The sequence below is a fragment of the Pinus tabuliformis genome, chromosome 3_1 (assembly GCF_031772625.1).
Source record: "Pinus tabuliformis cultivar Carrire ecotype Pingquan chromosome 3_1, CPIR1, whole genome shotgun sequence".
Taxonomy (NCBI): Eukaryota; Viridiplantae; Streptophyta; class Pinopsida; order Pinales; family Pinaceae; genus Pinus; species Pinus tabuliformis.
The window spans coordinates 879,108,356-879,129,389 of NC_142301.1; the positions used below are offsets into that span (position 1 = coordinate 879,108,356).

Here is a 21,034-nt window from a genome sequence, read left to right on the forward strand (position 1 = left end):
ATCCAACACGCGGCACCCACCGTTATTTTCTTAATTAAAACTACTTTTATTTGACTGTTTGGCCTCCCTCAACCGTTGATGACGGACTAAGTCGAAGTATATACCTCGCATTTTCGCCAATACATCTCATGGCCTATTAAATCTTGAAAATAAAAGTCAACAACCTTTACCCACCTAAAGTTATCGCCCAATAATCATAATCTTAAATAGTAATGCCCAATAATCATGATCTTAAATAGTAATGTCTTCGCGCAAAAATGATAATCTTAAATAGTAATGTCTTTTATTAATTACATCATTAAAAATAATTAATGTGATTCATTTTCAAGACATCGAGCTCGTTTAAATTAACGGAGGAATTTTATCAGCCAATTCCCTTCCATTTAGGGTTGTAATGTTAAATCTAAGACTTTTGTGATCCATATTCTAAATAGTAATGTCTTTCAAATTGATCGCATCATTAGGATTTGGTGGATTTTTCGAACCAACTAATGTGGTTCATCCTCAAGACATCGTTCAAATTGACGGAGGAGCTTTACCAGCGAATTCCCTTCTATGTAGGGTTGTAATGTCAGATCTAAGACTTTTGTGATCCATATTGTAAATAGTAATGTCTTTTAAATTAATCACATCATTAGGATTTGGGGGACGTTTCGAACCCACTAATATGGTTCATCCTCAAGGCATCTGTAACAACTAATTCCCTTCCCTGTAGGATTATAATATTAGATTCTAGAGTTTTGTGATTCAAATTGTAAATAGTGATGTCTTTTGGATTAATCACATAATTAAAATTTGATCAACATTGCAAACTAATTAATATAGTTCATCCTTAAGATATTAAACTACTTCAAATTGACAAACTTTATCAAACCTTCTATGTAGGGTTGTAATGTCAGATCTAAGACTTTTGTGATCCATATTGTAAATAGTAATGTCTTTCATATTAGTCGCATCATTCGGATTTGGCAACCAACTAATGTGGTTTGTCCTCAAGACATCTAGCTCGTTCAAATTGACTAGCTTTACTAGCAAATTCCCTTCCGTGTAGGGTTGTAATGTTAGATCTAAGACTTTTGTGATCCATATTGTAAATAGTAATGTCTTTTAAATTAATCACATCATTAGGATTTGGGGGACGTTTCGAACCCACTAATATGGTTCATCCTCAAGGCATTTGTAACAACTAATTCCCTTCCCTGTAGGATTATAATATTAGATTCCAGAGTTTTGTGATTCAAATTGTAAATAGTGATGTCTTTTGGATTAATCACATAATTAAAATTTGATCAACATTGCAAACTAATTAATATAGTTCATCCTTAAGATATTAAACTCCTTCAAATTGACAAACTTTATCAACCAATCTTAATAATGTAATTAATCTATTAATCTTAGTAATGTAATTAAGATCTAACATCTTAATCTTCTTTAGTGAAATTAATATTTAAAATTTTATATATATATCCCATCCTTTTGACTCACAAGTCAATCCGCATATGGATCATTTGTTCCGATGTGATTAATCCATTTACAAAGGTGTTAGATCTAAAATCTTAACTTATACTAGAGTTTTAAATTTTATATAAATATATAATCCTTTTGACTCACCAGTCATCCGCATATGGATCATTTGTTCCGGTGAATCTAGCCCTTAAGATTTCATTCCAAAATTCAATATATTTGAATGGCGTTGTGGGTCTTATTATTATTTGACTGGAGTTGTGGACCTTAACCATTATTTATTTGTGAAAAGTATATCATATTGCGAGGTAAGTATGTGGAAAATGTTCCATGCGGACTTTTCTTTATTGGCGTGCGTCATCAGTGATGTTCGACAGAAGAAACAGGAAGGCAACCAGCGGGAAAATGTTCCTACAGTCCTCGAGTAGCGTCCCAATAAAAATGAGGAAATAATGTGGAAAATGTTCTACGGAAGTAGGTTCGTTGCTGTCAATTCTGGTAGTTATCGACATCAGAATGCACCGTAGGTATAAATGCAGAGGGTACTGAAAATGGGCATTCGATTCAAAGCAGAGAGTTGTCATTTTTGACAAGCCATGGAGTCCTCTAACGGTCTATGTTGTTTGATTTTGCTGTGTTTGATTCGGGCAAATGAAGGGATGTTCTTTGCGCTGCCTTCCAAGTGGAACGTGGCTATTAGAAACTCCACCCTCCCTAGGTACAGCACGGTGCAGGGCCCTTCAGAGCAATCACATATGGATATGGGAACCCCATTGTTAGCGAGAATCACAGATTCGGGTTGGGATGTAAATCCGTTGTGTGTTGTAATGGGATTGAATCCCACCTTTCCTACTGCAATGGAGATTTGGACAGCAAACAGAAATAGGACGGTTGCAGAGGGCGCAATGCTTACGCTGGGGAGTCATGGGAACCTCGTATTGGAAGACTCGGACGGAACCGTGGTGTGGAGTACCGGTACTGGTAATGCTAAAGGGATTTTAATGGCGAAGAACGGTAATTTTCAGATCTATAATACCACGAATTTTTCGCTAGCATACGAGGGTTCGAATCTTGTGTGGCAGAGCTGGGATTATCCCACGCACACGCTCCTGCCCGGGCAATCGCTGAAAAGAGGGCAGGCACTTGTCTCGAATTCATCAGCGACAAATACAAGTGCGGGATCTTATAAGCTGCTTATGGAACCGCGAGGGTTGGTGTTGTTCTACACAAACTCAATCGAGGAGCCTTATTGGTCTATGGGGCTGCAAGGGCTGGACTACCAAGGTATTCTTACGCCCTGCTTTTATAATTCTTCGTCTGTTGGCGCCGAGGCCGTCTATACGGGCCAGAATTTGCAGGTTTCGTTGAGTGAAACTATAGGCAAATCGTCTTCTTTTTATTTTTGCGCTAATGGAAGTCAATCGCTGCAAGTGCCGCCTCCTAATTTCAATAAGCCTCCTCCAAATTTCAATAATGAAAACGAATACAGGTTCCTAAGACTGGACAGCGACGGCAGCCTTCGCTTCTACCGTGTCTCTCTGGTGCCCGGACAGAACAATGTCTTAGGTTGGTGCATAGACTTCGAACTGGACCAATCTAATAGGAATTGCCTACTTCCTAGAGCCTGCGGGCCCTATGGCATCTGTGACAAAGGGCAATGCACCTGCCCGCGCAACGACATGGGCGATCAATTCGAACAGATTGGGTACCTGGACGCTACGCAGGGATGTTATAGCAGCGAGGGGGAACTCTCGTGCAGCCAGCCGTCCTCGACTCACCATTTCATGCCCCTCGACGGTGTGGATTACTTTCCCAACGACTACCTGAAGCCTGAAGCGAACGTCTCCACGGTCGAAAAATGCAAGAGCCTTTGCAATTCCAATTGCTCCTGCACCGTCGCTTTCTTCCGCATCAGTTCCTCGTCCTGTTACCTTGCAGATGGCCCGGTGTCGAGCCTGAAATTGGCCGCGAACCAGACATACAAAGCCTATATCAAGGTCCTCAGTAAGTTGCATGGAAACAGGACCTCGGGGTCTAGTAATTCCCTGAGTATCGGCAGCATAGCCGGGATCACGTCCAGCTCCGCGGCCGCGGCTCTGTTCCTCTGCTTGATAATGATCATAATAGTACGAAGGAGCCGAGTGAAGGAGGCAGCGATAGATGAAGAAGAGATCGATCCGGAAGAAATGGAGGAGGAAGCCTTCTTGAAGACTCTTCCAGGGCTGCCGCCCAGGTTCACTTATAACGAGCTGAAGGAAGCCACTGATAACTTCAGCAGAAAGCTGGGGACAGGCGGGTTCGGATCGGTGTACCAAGGCGTTTTAATGGACCAAACCGGAGTTGCCGTTAAGAAGCTGGACGGACCGAGACAGGGCTACAAGGAATTCAGAGCCGAAGTTGCGACGATCGGCAGCATAAGCCACATGAATCTGGTGAGACTACGAGGATTCTGCGCCGATTTACGCCATAGGCTCCTGGTTTACGAGCTCATGGACAACGGTTCTTTGGATAAATGGCTCTTCTCGGGTCCGGGCGACAACAGAGAGTGTTTGACGTGGGAACAGCGTTACAACGTGGCAATGGGGACTGCAAGGGGCCTGGCTTATCTGCACGAGCAGTGCAGAGAAGCCATCCTACATTTGGACATAAAGCCTCAGAATATCCTGATCGACACAAAATTTAATCCCAAGGTCTCCGACTTCGGCATGTCGAAGCTCCTGAACAACGACATGACGCAGGTCATAACAGCGGTGCGAGGGACTCCAGGGTACCTGGCCCCTGAGTGGCTTCATTACTCTATTGCCACCAAGAAATGCGATGTGTACAGCTTCGGGATGGTGTTACTGGAGTTGTTGTCCGGGCGGAAGAACTTTGATCCCTCCGCAGCCGACCCTCAGCTCAGTTATTTTCCGACTTGGGCCATGCTCAAGGCGTTAGAGGGTAGGTATATGGATTTGGTTGATAAGAGGCTCGGGGATAACAGCGTCGACACAGACGGTGTCGTTAGAATGACCAAGGTTGCGTTGTGGTGTATTCAGCGTGATCCCAACAAGAGGCCACGGATGAGCGTTGCCTTGAACATGCTAGAGGGAGAGTCGGATGTTCCCGATGCGCCCGTGTGGGCGTTGCAGAGAGGGTCTGAGTTCTTAGAAGGATATTGGTATGAGCTCATGAATGATCCAGATGGAGATGACGAAGAGCAGAACGAGAACAACATGGGTGCTGGCGCTCCCACTCTGGACCCAGGTATCTAATTAAATCAGTTGGCCAGCTCAGGTGAATCCATTCTCACCTTTCCTTTCACGCAAATAAGTGCATCCAGAAAACAATTTTACCAGTTATTATTATCACAGTTCTAGAGATAAATTTGCAAAGTTAAGTGGATTTATAGTTTAGGCTATCACTTTCTCCAGAATATCATCTTTCCACTAATATTAATGCTCTTCTTTTCAATTCAGTTACTAAGTCGTTTTGTCACGATTACAAATATGAATGTTAAGATTTCACTCCACACCTAACTTCACCGCAAAGTTACTAAAGACAGTTAGTGTGTTAAGCCGATAGTTTCGGCAAAGTTAATAATGACAATTAGTGTGGTAGGCCGATAGCTAAGTTAATAATGAAAATTAGTGTGTTACTAACTAGGTTAGGTTAGTTAAATAGATAGGTGTTCTATTTTGGAATTTTTATTAAATCTTTCTAATAAATAATTTAAATTTAACCCGTATAGATTTAATATAATTCCAGGGAGATTAAATTTTTTCAAAGTGTAAAATATAATGTGTTATTTTTCATTGTTTAAATTATATTGTTCAATGCCATATAAAATATATATATGACCAAATATATCTTTCAAACATAAAATTTTAATTTTTCACTCCATATACCAAAAAAAAATGATATATAATATATACATGGTTGGCATTAAAATATTTTACATGAGATATATATCGAGACAGTTTATAATGAATATTTTTTTTTATATTAATATATTTTTAACTATATGTCAATATTAATCTATATTAAAATATTTTATTGATAACTCACGTTGAATATTTTTTATATACGACATTAAAATATTTTGTTTTAACATTTTTTTATATATATAGATATATATGAAGTTGATATCGACATAAATTAATTAACATAGATTTTCAAATAGTATATTTCAATCTATTGTTGACATATTTTTTTAAAAGTATAACATCTAAACATTTCACTGACACACTTCTTTTACTTCTAATTACTTTATAGAACATACATTTTGTTTATTATAGCCGACATGATTTTTATGTATAATTTTTATTTTTATTTTAAAGGTGCAAGTACGCAGGGAAAAACTTACACATCCCCTCATACTGAGTTGTAAAATAATTCTCTAGGCTCAATAATATGAGAATATTATTCTTCATATACATAATCCAATAAATAAATAAATAAATTATAAACATTTTTTTTCAATAAATAAGATTTTGTAAACCATTTCTCTTTTTCAATGGTCACTTCTAACTTAACATTACAAATTTTCAATATTTTTAATTAATTGATGATGATGATGATGGTTAACGTCCGCTTCGGACCTAAAGAAACGAATTATTTAGTTTGATTTAAGATTTTATTCCTATGCTCAAAAAGCTTGGAGAAAAGCCTCCCGAGCTCGCCATAATTTTGACATCGTAAAAGACTAGGATGGTCAGTATTGCAACAAAGATTATGAAACTGAGATCTAATGTGGTTGTATGTGGAGCATTCTAAGAGGAAGTGATTTTCATCCTCGGTGTTCATATTCTCACAGAGATGGCAGATCCTTTCCATCCATGGTGTTTTAGGAACTACCCAACGACCCGTTTCACTATGGAGCTCATGAGAGTTCGTTCTAATCTTGCCTATATTAATTTTCTTCTTTGAGCTAGTTAAAATAGAGAGATACTTTTGATGTTCTGGGGTGGGGTTGATGACCTCCTTATAATATCTTAATTTTCTTTTAGCTGCTATATCTTTCTCACACCACATTTTTTCTTTGAACTTAGAAGTGACAATATTTTTAATGTTATTAATGTTTTGCAATGCAACATTCTCTTCGATCTCCCAATGGTTTAACCAGGCCCTAGTGTCTTTATACCAACCTCATTTAAGCCTTAGGTGGTTTTGGCTGGAATTTCAAGCTAGCTTATGAAGTGTATGGTCTCCTATGTTGTTGAGTTTGTGCTTGTACAACAAAATCCTAATCATAGCTAGGCTCTTGATAGGGGAAAGACCCACTTCTATAAGGAGAATAGGATAGGGTGTATTGCTTTTATTTTTGAGGTTATACGTTATAAAACGCTTCTGGATTTGCTCAATCTTTCTCCAACATTCTCTAGAGATGCTGCAAACCCAGACCTCACATCCATATAAGATAACAGGAGTGACTAAAGTTCCAAAGAGGAACTTCTTTCTATCCACATTGCAAGGTTTGTCGTTTTAAAATTATTTTTGAGACCAAAATAAGCTTTCCAACCCCCATTAATCCTTTTCTCAATGCTATAGTTCCAGTTGAGCTTGTTATGAATATCAATTCCTAGGTACTTGTAAGAAGACACTTCCTCTAAGTTACTATTGTCATACATAAAATTAGCGTAAGTGTCCTTCTTGGATTTGATAATCATAACTTTTGTTTTTTCGGTGTTAACAGTGATACCCATGGTAAAGCAGAAATCCTTAAGAAGTCTAAGTTTCTTATCAAGATCAAATGGGCACCTTGCGAGAAGAACAATATCATCAGCATAGAGAAGAAGGATGATGACTATCCAAACTAAGTGTAGAAATTCCCACTGTAGATCAACAGATTATGCAATATACTAAAACACAATACAAGATCTACTTCTACAACTCTTTGCGGAAGCTTAATCGAATTGAGCAAGATTAATGAGAACACATATAACTGAGAATGAGAAATCAATCACACATAACACAAAAGAAATAACCTAGGGAAAGCCTCAGCCTAAAACACCAATCTCTGTATTATCATACAAGTGGAAATATCTCTTGATTACATAAAGCTTTAGCTCACAAGCTATACAGCTCTCAGTAAAACCCCTTTGCTGCTCATAGACAGTCAAAGGCTTCTCACAAACCTTCTCCTCTGCCCTCCAAGCCTCCTATTTCCTTGCTCAGTTTCTCCTGGGGTCCAATGCTGCACCTGTGCATAATAATCCCTCACACACTACTTTGACCTCTGAAATAACTGCACAAACCTGAAGGAGATGATTCCTTCTGCATGGATGAGTTTCCTTTATAGGAAAAATCTTCCAATTGATAGTACAATGTTCCTTCCTCTAATCTCAATTGGGTCTTTGACTGAACTGACATGCATGAGTTATTTATGAGAGAATATTTAGTTATCTGGAGAGCAGCAGTTACATGCATGCAACCATTAACTAACTGAACTCACAATTAATTCAACAAACTGTTTGAACTAATCTAACTGGACTTGACTCAGTTAACTGAGTCAACTAATTACAACTCAAATTACAACTCATCCTTATCTCTTTAACTGATGGATAAATTCCTCAATTAATGGAGAAACTGTTGCATGTTCCCACATAGACTTCATGTTTGATTTTCCTTAACTAATTAACTCAAGATGAATTAATTAATTATTTTACAAACAGCTGCTAAGATCAAATTCGAATTTTACTTCACTATTTTAGTTTAGGGACTAACTAAAATAGGAATCTAACCCGAAATGTTATTTATAGCAATGCTATTTTTAGCAGTTCCATTTTTCATTCCTTGCTGCTATGTCCAACACTAGTACCCGAACTACTATTTATAGCAGTGTTATTTTTAGCACTTCTATTTTTAGCATTTCTTATTGCCATTTTCAACACTCCCTCTCAACAAGAAAGTCATTCAACTCGAACCCGATCCTAAACCTTTGGAATGTTCTGCATGCAACACTTCTCCCAAGTGTGGTTGCTCCAACAACTCTAGAAACAAAAAATCTCCCAACTGACCTCTTTGTTGGGCTAGAAACATACTCTGATACTGAAGCTCCTCTGCCACTGACAAGTGCTCCCTCTATGACCTGTGAGCTGCTGCAACACTCCATGAATCTTGCACGATTGCACACCTCTCTGTGCTATCCTGCACTGGTGCAACACTCCTGTGCCTCTCGCATTGCTGCAACTTGCTAGCTCTACATAGTCTTGGGACTCCTACATTGTAGCTCTCTCTACTGCTCCATCCGCATCTGTCTCTACCCACTCAGCCAGTGCTGCTACTCGTCAGGGCTCCTGTAGCAAGGTCTAATCAAAGAGGTTGGGTACCTCAATGATCCTGCCACTATTCCAGCCTTCTTGGGACTGTCACTCCACATTTCCCCACCTCCGACCTGGAGGTATGGATGCATGTGATCCCTATGCCCATTTGGCTCAAAATTCCCCCCTACTGGAGGTCTCTGCATGAGTGGATGCCTCCACTTGATCTCCTCTCAGATTCTCTAGTTGTGGTTGTTCCACAACCTCCTGAAGCTGCTTCACCAATTGTGGCTCCTCCACAATTGTCTGAGACTACTTTTGACGCTGCATGTTGAGAGGTAATGTACTCTCCCTCTCAACCACCAAGTATCTAACCTTTGCCTTGCTCCTCAGGGCTTTGTATGCATCTTGAACCTCAAGAGCATACAGGTTCTTAGCTAGCACACCAATATGTTTCATCTTTCTCATCATCACGAAATTTTCTAGAAAAAGAGCTGATTTTAAATCAGCGATATCTCCCTCATCCGAACTCCGATTTAGCCAATTTTTTTTTTTGAATTTGGGTCTTTTTCCGCAAGGAATCCAGATCTGCTATTTGTTTGTTCAGATATGCTTTGAAAACTCGCAGCCCAATTTTTTTTCGTTTTTACTTCAAACTCTCTTCTTCGTATCCTGTTCACTGCTTCGATAAACTTTGCTCTGATAAACTTGGTTCTGATACCATGTATAAATTCTCAATGTGGATCACCTGATAATGAAATATACTAAAGCAAAATACTTTATCTACTTCTACAAACAAACTTGTGGAAGCTTAATCAATTTTGAGAAAGATCAAATAGAACAGATGTAATAGAGAATGAGAAATCAATCACACATGAACACAGAAGAATACTCTGGGAAATCCTCAGCCTAAAACCCCAATCTCTATATTATCATACAAGTGGAAATATCTCTAGATTACACAAACCTTTAGCTCACAAGCTATCCAGCTCTCAGTACAATCCCTCTATTGCTCATAGACAGTCAAAGGCTTCTCACAAACCTTCTCCTCTGCCCTCCAAGCCTCCTATTTCCTTGCGCAATTTCTCCTGGGGTCCATTGTTGCCACCTATGTGTAATAATCCCTCACACACTGCTCTAATCTATGAAATAACTACACAAACCTGAAGGAGATGATTCCTTTTGCATGGATGAGTTTCCTTTATAGGAAAAATCCTTCAACTTATAGTACACGGTCCCTTCCTCTGATCTCAACTGTGTCTCTGACTAAACTTGTTATGAAACCAGCTCACAAAAAGATTGAACTTAGAAGTGACAATATTTTTAATGTTATTAATGTTTTGCAATGCAACATTCTCTTCGATCTCCCAATGGTTTAACCAGGCCCTAGTGTCTTTATACCAACCTCATTTAAGCCTTAGGTGGTTTTGGCTGGAATTTCAAGCTAGCTTACGAAGTGTATGGTCTCCTATGTTGTTGAGTTTGTGCTTGTACAACAGAATCCTAATCATAGCTAGGCTCTTGATAGGGGAAAGACCCACTTCTATAAGGAGAATAGGATAGGGTGTATTGCTTTTATTTTTGAGGTTATACATTATAAAACGCTTCTGGATTTGCTCAATCTTTCTCCAAAATTCTCTAGAGATGTTGCAAACCCAGACCTCACATCCATATAAGATAACAGGAGTGACTAAAGTTCCAAAGAGGAACTTCTTTCTATCCACATTGCAAGGTTTGTCATTTTAAAATTATTTTTGAGACCAAAATAAGCTTTCCAACCCCCATTAATCCTTTTCTCAATGCTATAGTTCCAGTTGAGCTTGTTATGAATATCAATTCCTAGGTACTTGTAAGAAGACACTTCCTCTAAGTTACTATTGTCATACATAAAATTAGCGTAAGTGTCCTTCTTGGATTTGATAATCATAACTTTTGTTTTTTCGGTGTTAACAGTGATACCCATGGTAAAGCAGAAATCCTTAAGAAGTCTAAGTTTCTTATCAAGATCAAATGGGCACCTTGCGAGAAGAACAATATCATCAGCATAGAGAAGAAGGATGATGACTATCCAAACTAAGTGTAGAAATTCCCACTGTAGATCAACAGATTATGCAATATACTAAAACACAATACAGGATCTACTTCTACAACTCTTTGCGGAAGCTTAATCGAATTGAGCAAGATTAATGAGAACACATATAACTAAGAATGAGAAATCAATCACACATAACACAAAAGAAATAACCTAGGGAAAGCCTCAGCCTAAAACACCAATCTCTGTATTATCATACAAGTGGAAATATCTCTTGATTACACAAAGCTTTAGCTCACAAGCTATACAGCTCTCAGTAAAACCCCTTTGCTGCTCATAGACAGTCAAAGGCTTCTCACAAACCTTCTCCTCTGCCCTCCAAGCCTCCTATTTCCTTGCTCAGTTTCTCCTGGGGTCCAATGCTGCCACCTGTGCATAATAATCCCTCACACACTACTTTGACCTCTGAAATAACTGCACAAACCTGAAGGAGATGATTCCTTCTGCATGGATGAGTTTCCTTTATAGGAAAAATCTTCCAATTGATAGTACACTGTTCCTTCCTCTAATCTCAATTGGGTCTTTGACTGAACTGACATGCATGAGTTATTTATGAGAGAATATTTAGTTATCTGGAGAGCAGCAGTTACATGCATGCAACCATTAACTAACTGAACTCACAATTAATTCAACAAACTGTTTGAACTAATCTAACTGGACTTGACTCAGTTAACTGAGTCAACTAATTACAACTCAAATTACAACTCATCCTTATCTCTTTAACTGATGGATAAATTCCTCAATTAATGGAGAAACTGTTGCATGTTCCCACATAGACTTCATGTTTGATTTTCCTTAACTAATTAACTCAAGATGAATTAATTAATTATTTTACAAACAACTGCTAAGATCAAATTCGAATTTTACTTCACTATTTTAGTTTAGGGACTAACTAAAATAGGAATCTAACCCGAAATGTTATTTATAGCAATGCTATTTTTAGCAGTTCCATTTTTCATTCCTTGCTGCTATGTCCAACACTAGTACCCGAACTACTATTTATAGCAGTGTTATTTTTAGCACTTCTATTTTTAGCATTTCTTATTGCCATTTTCAACACTCCCTCTCAACAAGAAAGTCATTCAACTCGAACCCGATCCTAAACCTTTGGAATGTTCTGCATGCAACACTTCTCCCAAGTGTGGTTGCTCCAACAACTTTAGAAACAAAAAATCTCCCAACTGACCTCTTTGTTGGGCTAGAAACATACTCTGATACTGAAGCTCCTCTGCCGCTGACAAGTGCTCCCTCTATGACCTGTGAGCTGCTGCAACACTCCATGAATCTTGCACGATTGCACACCTCTCTGTGCTATCCTGCACTAGTGCAACACTCCTGTGCCTCTCGCATTGCTGCAACTTGCTAGCTCTACATAGTCTTGGGACTCCTACATTGTAGCTCTCTCTACTGCTCCATCCGCATCTGTCTCTACCCACTCAGCCAGTGCTGCTACTCGTCAGGGCTCCTGTAGCAAGGTCTAATCAAAGAGGTTGGGTACCTCAATGATCCTGCCACTATTCCAGCCTTCTTGGGACTGTCACTCCACATTTCCCCACCTCCGACCTGGAGGTATGGATGCATGTGATCCCTATGCCCATTTGGCTCAAAATTCCCCCCTACTGGAGGTCTCTGCATGAGTGGATGCCTCCACTTGATCTCCTCTCAGATTCTCTAGTTGTGGTTGTTCCACAACCTCCTGAAGCTGCTTCACCAATTGTGGCTCCTCCACAATTGTCTGAGACTACTTTTGACACTGCATGTTGAGAGGTAATGTACTCTCCCTCTCAACCACCAAGTATCTAACCTTTGCCTTGCTCCTCAGGGCTTTGTATGCATCTTGAACCTCAAGAGCATACAGGTTCTTAGCTAGCACACCAATATGTTTCATCTTTCTCATCATCACGAAATTTTCTAGAAAAAGAGCTGATTTTAAATCAGCGATATCTCCCTCATCCGAACTCCGATTTAGCCAATTTTTTTTTTTGAATTTGGGTCTTTTTCCGCAAGGAATCCAGATCTGCTATTTGTTTGTTCAGATATGCTTTGAAAACTCGCAGCCCAATTTTTTTTCGTTTTTACTTCAAACTCTCTTCTTCGTATCCTGTTCACTGCTTCGATAAACTTTGCTCTGATAAACTTGGTTCTGATACCATGTATAAATTCTCAATGTGGATCACCTGATAATGAAATATACTAAAGCAAAATACTTTATCTACTTCTACAAACAAACTTGTGGAAGCTTAATCAATTTTGAGAAAGATCAAATAGAACAGATGTAATAGAGAATGAGAAATCAATCACACATGAACACAGAAGAATACTCTGGGAAAGCCTCAGCCTAAAACCCCAATCTCTATATTATCATACAAGTGGAAATATCTCTAGATTACACAAACCTTTAGCTCACAAGCTATCCAGCTCTCAGTACAATCCCTCTATTGCTCATAGACAGTCAAAGGCTTCTCACAAACCTTCTCCTCTGCCCTCCAAGCCTCCTATTTCCTTGCGCAATTTCTCCTGGGGTCCATTGTTGCCACCTATGTGTAATAATCCCTCACACATTGCTCTAATCTATGAAATAACTACACAAACCTGAAGGAGATGATTCCTTTTGCATGGATGAGTTTCCTTTATAGGAAAAATCCTCCAACTTATAGTACACGGTCCCTTCCTCTGATCTCAACTGTGTCTCTGACTAAACTTGTTATGAAACCAGCTCACAAAAAGATAGAAAAGATAAATCAACGCCTTAGAATTCAGCCTCTTCGAGGGGGCAACCTCCTTTACATTACATAAATAAACAATTCTTGGATGATTCAAATGACAAAACCTCCTTTCTATATATAGGAGTCTAAGGAGTCACAATATAACCAAGCCAACCTAATAATAATAATATAAAGGCACAAAAAAGCAATAGAGGGATTCCATGGGGCATAGTAATAACAATATGGGGGCAATAGGGGCACAATAATATTAAAAAGGGATACAACTATAATAGTAATGGGAGCATCATTACTATTATAGGGACCTAACATGCCCCTCTCCTTCAAAAAATTGTTGTCCTCAACACTTGAGTAGTTTTGGATGCTTCTGTATAAAATTCTCATCCTCCCATGTGGAATATTTAGTGTATAAGTTCTTCCACTTGATGAGATACTCCGAAATGGATCAATTTCGTAGTTCTCAAGTTCTTGTTTCTATGACTGCTTCAGGTTCCAATATAATTTTTCCTTCCTCATCAAGTTCTGGCAATATTGTTTGAACTGGGAGCTTGTCGCCTATAACCTTCTTTAAACATGAAACATGGAAAACTGAGTGCACTCGAGAAGTTGCAAAAAGCTCCAATTTGTATGCCATAGTACCAATCTTTTGCAACACCTTGTACGGACCATAATACTTTGGTGATAATTTATTATCCTTCTTAGCTTACTTGAGGGACATTTGTTTATATGGTTGTAGCTGTAGGAATACCCAGTCACCTACATCAAAAATTCTTTCGCTACGATGTTGATCTGCTTGTTGTTTCATTCTATTATGTGCCAACACAAGGTTATCCTTTAAGAGTTGGAGAACTTGTTTTTGATGCTCGATGTGATGTTCCATTGCTTGAACCTTAGAATTTTCTCTTAAATATGATGTGATGGATGGTGGCTGATATCCATAAAGTTCCATAAATGGGGTCATTTTTGTTGCAGTATGGAAGGAAGTGTTATACCACCATTCAACCAGAGGCAACCATTTGACGCATTGTGTCTGTTTATCAGATACAAAACAACGAAGATATCCTTCCAAACATTTGTTTACTATCTCAATTTTCCCATCAGATTGAGGATGATAAGATGAGCTATGAGCTAATTAAGTACCAAGACAAGAAAATAATTTTGTCCCAAAATTTCCAGTAAAAATGGGATCTCTATCACTTACAACAATCTTTGGGTTTCCATATAGCTTTTGAATTGTTTCCATAAATGTAGTAGAAATTGTATTTGCTTTAAATGGATGTGATAATGCACAAAAGTGTGCATACTTGGTAAGTCTGTCAACTACCACCATGATGACACTCTTTTCCTCAGACTTGGGTAAACCTATGATAAAATCCATTGAAACCTGCTCCCAACGTTGGCTTGGAATGGATAAAGGTTGTAATAGACCTAGTGTCTTAATTGTTTCAGCTTTATTTTGTTGGCAAACCAAACATTCTGCCACAAACTTTTGAATATCTGATTTAAAGTCATCCCAAAAAAATTCCTTCTTAACCCTGTGGTAAGTTTTTAAAAATCCTTTGTGCCCTCCTAAGGGAGAAGCGTGCAATTCTAGAAGAATCTTTTGTTTGAGTTGGGAATTCTTATAGAGGTATAAGCGATCTTTGTACCATAACGAATCATTTTTCCAGCTAAATGTATCAGATGTACTGGAATATTGTTGTAACTTTCGAATAAGTGCCAACACTTCTTCATCATTCTTCCATTCCCCCCTTGCTTCATTTATCCAATCTAGTTGGATAATAGAAATGGCACACAAAAATGCTTCCACATCCTCATCCTTTCTTGAGAGTGCATCTGCCACAACATTGTGCTTCCCTTTTTCGTAGATGATTTCAAAGTCATAACCCAACATCTTTGTGACCCAATTTTTTTGTTCTTCAGAGGATAATCTTTGTTCTACAAAGTATTTAAGGCTATCATGATCAGTTTTTACCTTGAAGTGTCTTCCCATTAGGTAGGGTCTCCATTTCTTAAGTGCATGTAGTATTGCTAGCATTTCCTTCTCATAAATAGCTTTGTGTAAATGCTTTCCCTTGATTGGACGAATTTCAAAAGTAATGGGTCTTTCATCTTACATTAAAACAACACCAATTCCATTTCCTGAAGTATCACATTCCACAACAAAGGTTTTCGTGAAGTCTGGTGTAGCTAAGACCGGTGCTTGGCACACTGCCTCTTTAAGATGTTTGAAAGATTTTGTTGCTTCTGGAGTCCATGAAAATGCATCTTTCTTCAGTAATGTTGTTAGAGGTGCTGCTATTTTCCCATAATTCTTAACGAACTTGCGATAATACCCTGTCAACCTGAGAAATCCTCGCAAATGCTTTATGGATGTGGGGATTTTCCATTCCTTATTGGCTTTAATTTTGCTAGGGTCTACCTTAACTCCTTCATGAGATACAATATGACCCAGATATTCCACCTCTTGTACTCCAAAGAAACATTTGGATCTTTTTGCATATAATTGTTTCTCCTCCAATAGTTGTAGCACCCTGTCAACATGTTCAACATGATCCTTCCAAGACTTGTTGTAGATTAATATATCATCAAAAAATACTAACACAAATTTTCTAAGGAAGGGTTTGAAAATGAAATTCATCAAACCTTGAAATGTAGAAGGTGCATTGGTAAGGCCAAAAGGCATGACCAAAAATTTATAATGATCCTCATGAGTTCTAAATGCTGTTTTCAGAATGTCTTTAGTGTTCATTCTGATTTGATGATATCCTGAACGAAGATCCAGCTTGGTGAAGTAAATTGATCCATGCAATTCATCCAATAATTCGTCAATGACAAGAATGGGAAACTTATCTTTAATAGTGAGTTTGTTAAGCTCCCTATAATCCGAACACATGCGCCATGATCCATCCTTCTTGTGCACCAATACTACTGGAGCAGAGAAAGAACTTTGGCTAGGTTGAATTATACCAACCTCTAGCATTTCTACAACCATATGTTTAATTTCACTCTTTTGGGAATAGGGATATCTGTACGGCCTAATGTTTGGAGGAACACTTCCTGGAATCAAATGAATAGCATGATCGTGATCATGAATAGGAGGGAGACCTTTGGGAGTCTCAAATACCTTGGAATGATTGTCCAAGACTTTTTGGAGATCTAGAGAAATAGATGATTTCGATGTGGAAACATCTAGCGAACATAATTGTGCAATTACACCTCGTTGTTCCTTTTTTAGAAGCTTTGTCATATTGTTAGAGCTGATTATCTTTCCTGGTTTCCCTGCAATGCCCCTTAATTCAATTTCCTTTCCTTCCGCATAAAATTTCATGAAAAGTTCTTGAAAGTTAAAAGCTATTGTACCCAAGGATTGTAGCCATTGAACTCCTAGTACAACATCAACACCTCCCATTGGAATGGAAATCATTGGGATATTCAATACATATTCTCCCATGGATAGCTTGATATTATGGCACTTTCCAGAGCAATTTATCATTCCTCCACTTGCAACCATCACTTGACTCTCTAGTGTTGGATATAGGAAGCAATTCAATTCTTTTGCTATCTTAAAATGAATAAAATTGTGGGTACTTCCTGAATCAATCAACACTATTACCTTTTTCCTCTTGATATGTCCTTCTATCTTGATGGTTTGAGGAGTGGTAATTCCAGCCAATGCATTACAAGATATGGTCGGATTCATTTCTTCTTTATCTAGGCTTTGTTCCTAGAGTATATCCTCTTCTTTTGACCTTTCTTGTTCCTTTTCTTCTTCATCTTCACAATCTATGTAGAATAATTTCTTCTTAGCACACTTATGACCTTTAGTGTATTTTCTATCACAACTGTAACAAATCCCTTTTGCTCTTTTTTCTTCCAAATGTTGTGGTGTCAACTTTATAGGTTGTGGAAGGCCAGGGGCAACAACACTTCCATCTTTATAGTTGTGAGTCGTAGGCTTCCTGGTTGCCATAATTTTGCTTTCCATTTTTCTTGCTAACCTGAATGCCTTCTCCAATGAATCAGGTTCCCAAAGGTGAACATCATGTTGGATATTCTCCTTTAAAGTCCCTATGAACACATCAATCCTATGCTCCTCTGGAATATTTTTTACCCTTATGTTCAATTTTTGGAACTCCTCAATGTGCTCCATCATTGAACCCTTTTGTTTGAGACTTATCAATTGGCTAAAAAAGTGTTTCTTTTTGTATCCTCATAATGTGTTGTCATTTCTTCCTTAAAATTGCCCAAGTGATAATTTGTTTATGAGAGCAAAGTCATTGATACCATACAAACTAATTTGGTTCCAAATATAAAGTTGCAATACGTACCTTTCGTGTGTTTTTCACATTATCGAGATCAAAAAATTGCTCCATTTGTAGTATCCATGTTGCGGGATCCTTGCCATCAAACTTCCTCATATCAATTTTTGGAATATGGTGGGTCTTCGATCCAACATTAGAGTCTATGAAATCATGATTAACATTTCTTTTGTTCTCATCATGAGTTTCCTTTACTACCCTTTCACCATTAGTGACCATTTCTTGTAGCAACTTATTCAAATTTATCTTCAATTCTTCCATCTTATCATCCATGCCATCTATCTTAACGTCCATGCCATCCATCTTAGCTTCCACGCCATTCATCTTAGATTCCACGCCCTTTATCTTAGATTCCACGCCATTTATCTTAGCTTCTATTAGCTTTTGTGAGAGTGGCATTTGTTGTACTTGGTCTTGTAATTTTGATATATCATGTAGAATTTCTTCCTCTTCTTCATGAGTCATGCTAGAGCTTATAGGTTGTTTACAAGGTGTTTCCATTTTCTTTCTTTGAGGCATCAATTAACGATAATAATTCTTCACCAGTTTGATCGAATTTAGATTCTCCAAGAAAGAGTTATGCACAATCTCCCAAGATGACCTGATTATATACCATTTCAGAAGAGCGAACTTGTATGAGGTGCCACGTGTCACTGTTTTGACCTTGAGGTGTAAAAAATATACACAGTGAACTGCAGTCCGTCCTCTTTCTATAACTTATTATGAAATTTCAATCTAATGCTCAAAACAAAATTTATGATGATTTTCCCAAGGTCACCTATTTGGAATGTAATTCAAGAGTTTGCAAAAATACCAACTTCCTCAGATCATATCTCTGCAAATATAGCGCGAAAAGCTCTGAAATTCTGACCCAAGGTTCAACGTGACTTTGTCTCAAATGGGTTTTTTTGTTCGCTTTTGAAACATCGCAAAAAAAGAGTTATAGCTAAAATGCCACGATGACCTATTTGGAGCAGCGAAACCCTAGAACCCAAAGCTCTGATACCAAATGTTATGAAACCAGCTCACAAAAAGATAGAAAAGATAGATCAACACCTTAGAATTTAGCCTCTTTGAGGGGGAACCTCCTTTACATTACATAAATGAACAATTCTTGGATGATTCAAATGAAAAAACCTCCTTTCTATATATAGGAGTCTAAGGAGTCACAATATAACCAAGCCAAGCTAACAATAATAATATAAAGGCACAAAAATAACAATAGAGGGATTCTATGGGGCACAGTAATAACAATATGGGGACAATAGGGGCACAACAATATTAATAAGGGATACAACTACAATAGTAATGGCGGCATCATTAGTATTATAAGGACCTAACATAAATGACATGCATGAGTTATTTATGAGAGAATATTCAGCTATTTGGAGAGCAGTAGTTACATGCATACAAGCATTAACTAACTGAACTCACAATTAATTCAACAAACTGTTTGAATTAATCTAACTGGACTTGACTCAGTTAACTAAGTCAAGTAATTACAACTCATCCTTATCTCTTTAACTGATGGATAAATTCCTAAATTAATGGAAAAACTGTTGCATGTCCCCACATAGACGTCATGTTTGATTTTACTTAACTAATTAACTCAAGATGAATTAATTAATTATTTTACAAACAGTTGCTAAGTTCAAATTCGAATTTTACTTCACTATTTTAGTTTAGGGACTAACTAAAATAGGAATCTAACTTGAAACGCTATTTATAGCAATGTTATTTTTAGCACTTCCATTTTTCATTCCTTGCTGCTATGTCCAACACTGGTACTCAAACTACTATTTATAGCAGTGATATTTTTAGCACTTCTATTTTTAGCATTTCTTGTTGCCATTTTCAACACTAAGATCGTGCCATCACAGCCTCCTTCCTTTAAACAACCTTCTAGCTTGTCGATGTAAATGCCAAATAGGGAAGGGGGGAGGGGGAAACCTTGTTTAAATCCGACATTACACTTAATATAATCTTTCGACCACTCGTCATTGCTCTTTAACATGGCAATTACATTCTCATATAACCTTATAGTGGTAGTGGAAGTGTTGTTCACTGAGGATAATACAAAGGATGACTTGAGTTAAGGGGATTTTTGGTAGTTTTCTTTAGAGATTAGAATGACTTGAATTAGGATGAGGATTTTTTTGAAAATAATAGGACCTTTGTTTTCACTACGAAAAGAGAAAATCATGCTTAGTAGGAAAACCATAAGAGTGGGCTTGCAATTATAATGGAAGCTCTAATGTAGTAGAAGGGACAAATTGAAAACTCAAGAGACCGAGTTTGGTGTTTTGCATCAACATGTTTCAAATTTTTCTAGGAGCCCTCAGTTAGCCACCTCCAAAATCAGAATGTCTATTAGTTCAGGTGTTGAAGTAAACAATGAGTAGGAATGCCCTTTATTAACTTCTGGTCTTCTCATGTTTTGCAAAGCTGGTCTTCTTTTAGGTGTCCTTTTCAATCTTTATACAAGCAGAAAATTTTGGACCCCCCCTGCAAAGGATATTATCACCTTTTGTATAGTTATTTTGCAAGATTGGTAACAAATATTAAACTCATTTTGGAACAATCCTCTTTAATCATTTTTCTAAACATGGTAAAGAAATATTTCCAATGCACAACAGAAGAAAATGGGTGGTTATGAAATAGATCTAAGGCGTTTTCCAAAATTTGTGTTCTTGCAAAAGTATCGTAGTAGAAAAGATGGGGTCTGAGAGTAGTTTCCACCAACACAACCTAATAGGTATAAATATAAAGAAATTTAGAACTAGAGAAAGATAAACTAAATGAGATAAATATCATAATGCAGCCACTTTATCTACTCAGATTAGAACAATTTTAAACTATCTGATGATTTTAGAATCTTGAAATATTCTACAAGATATAACCAATTGGTATCCTTATTAGATGATTATACACAACATCGTGGTAAATATTTCGAATGTCAATTATGTAGTATCGTTCCTTGTTGCAAGTAGATAACTAGTTGTAGTGATAATTTGTTTCAATTACGTGGTTCGCAAAGTAACATCCGCCACTCCATGAGATATATCATATTTATGTTCGTCAGGCAGGATCATTTGCAAATGGTATTGATCAATATGAACTACAATGGTATTAGCAAGAAAGATATCAATAATAGTGTGACACAATGTTAAGAATATGTTGAGGTCTAAAAAT

The 21,034-nt window shown here is 37.7% G+C and overlaps 1 pseudogene; it reads left to right on the forward strand.

The window, feature by feature from the left end:
• The first annotated feature begins 2,060 nt into the window (after positions 1-2,060).
• On the forward strand, positions 2,061-4,718 carry LOC149190401 (G-type lectin S-receptor-like serine/threonine-protein kinase SD2-5; annotated as a pseudogene).
• The last annotated feature ends 16,316 nt before the right edge of the window (positions 4,719-21,034 follow it).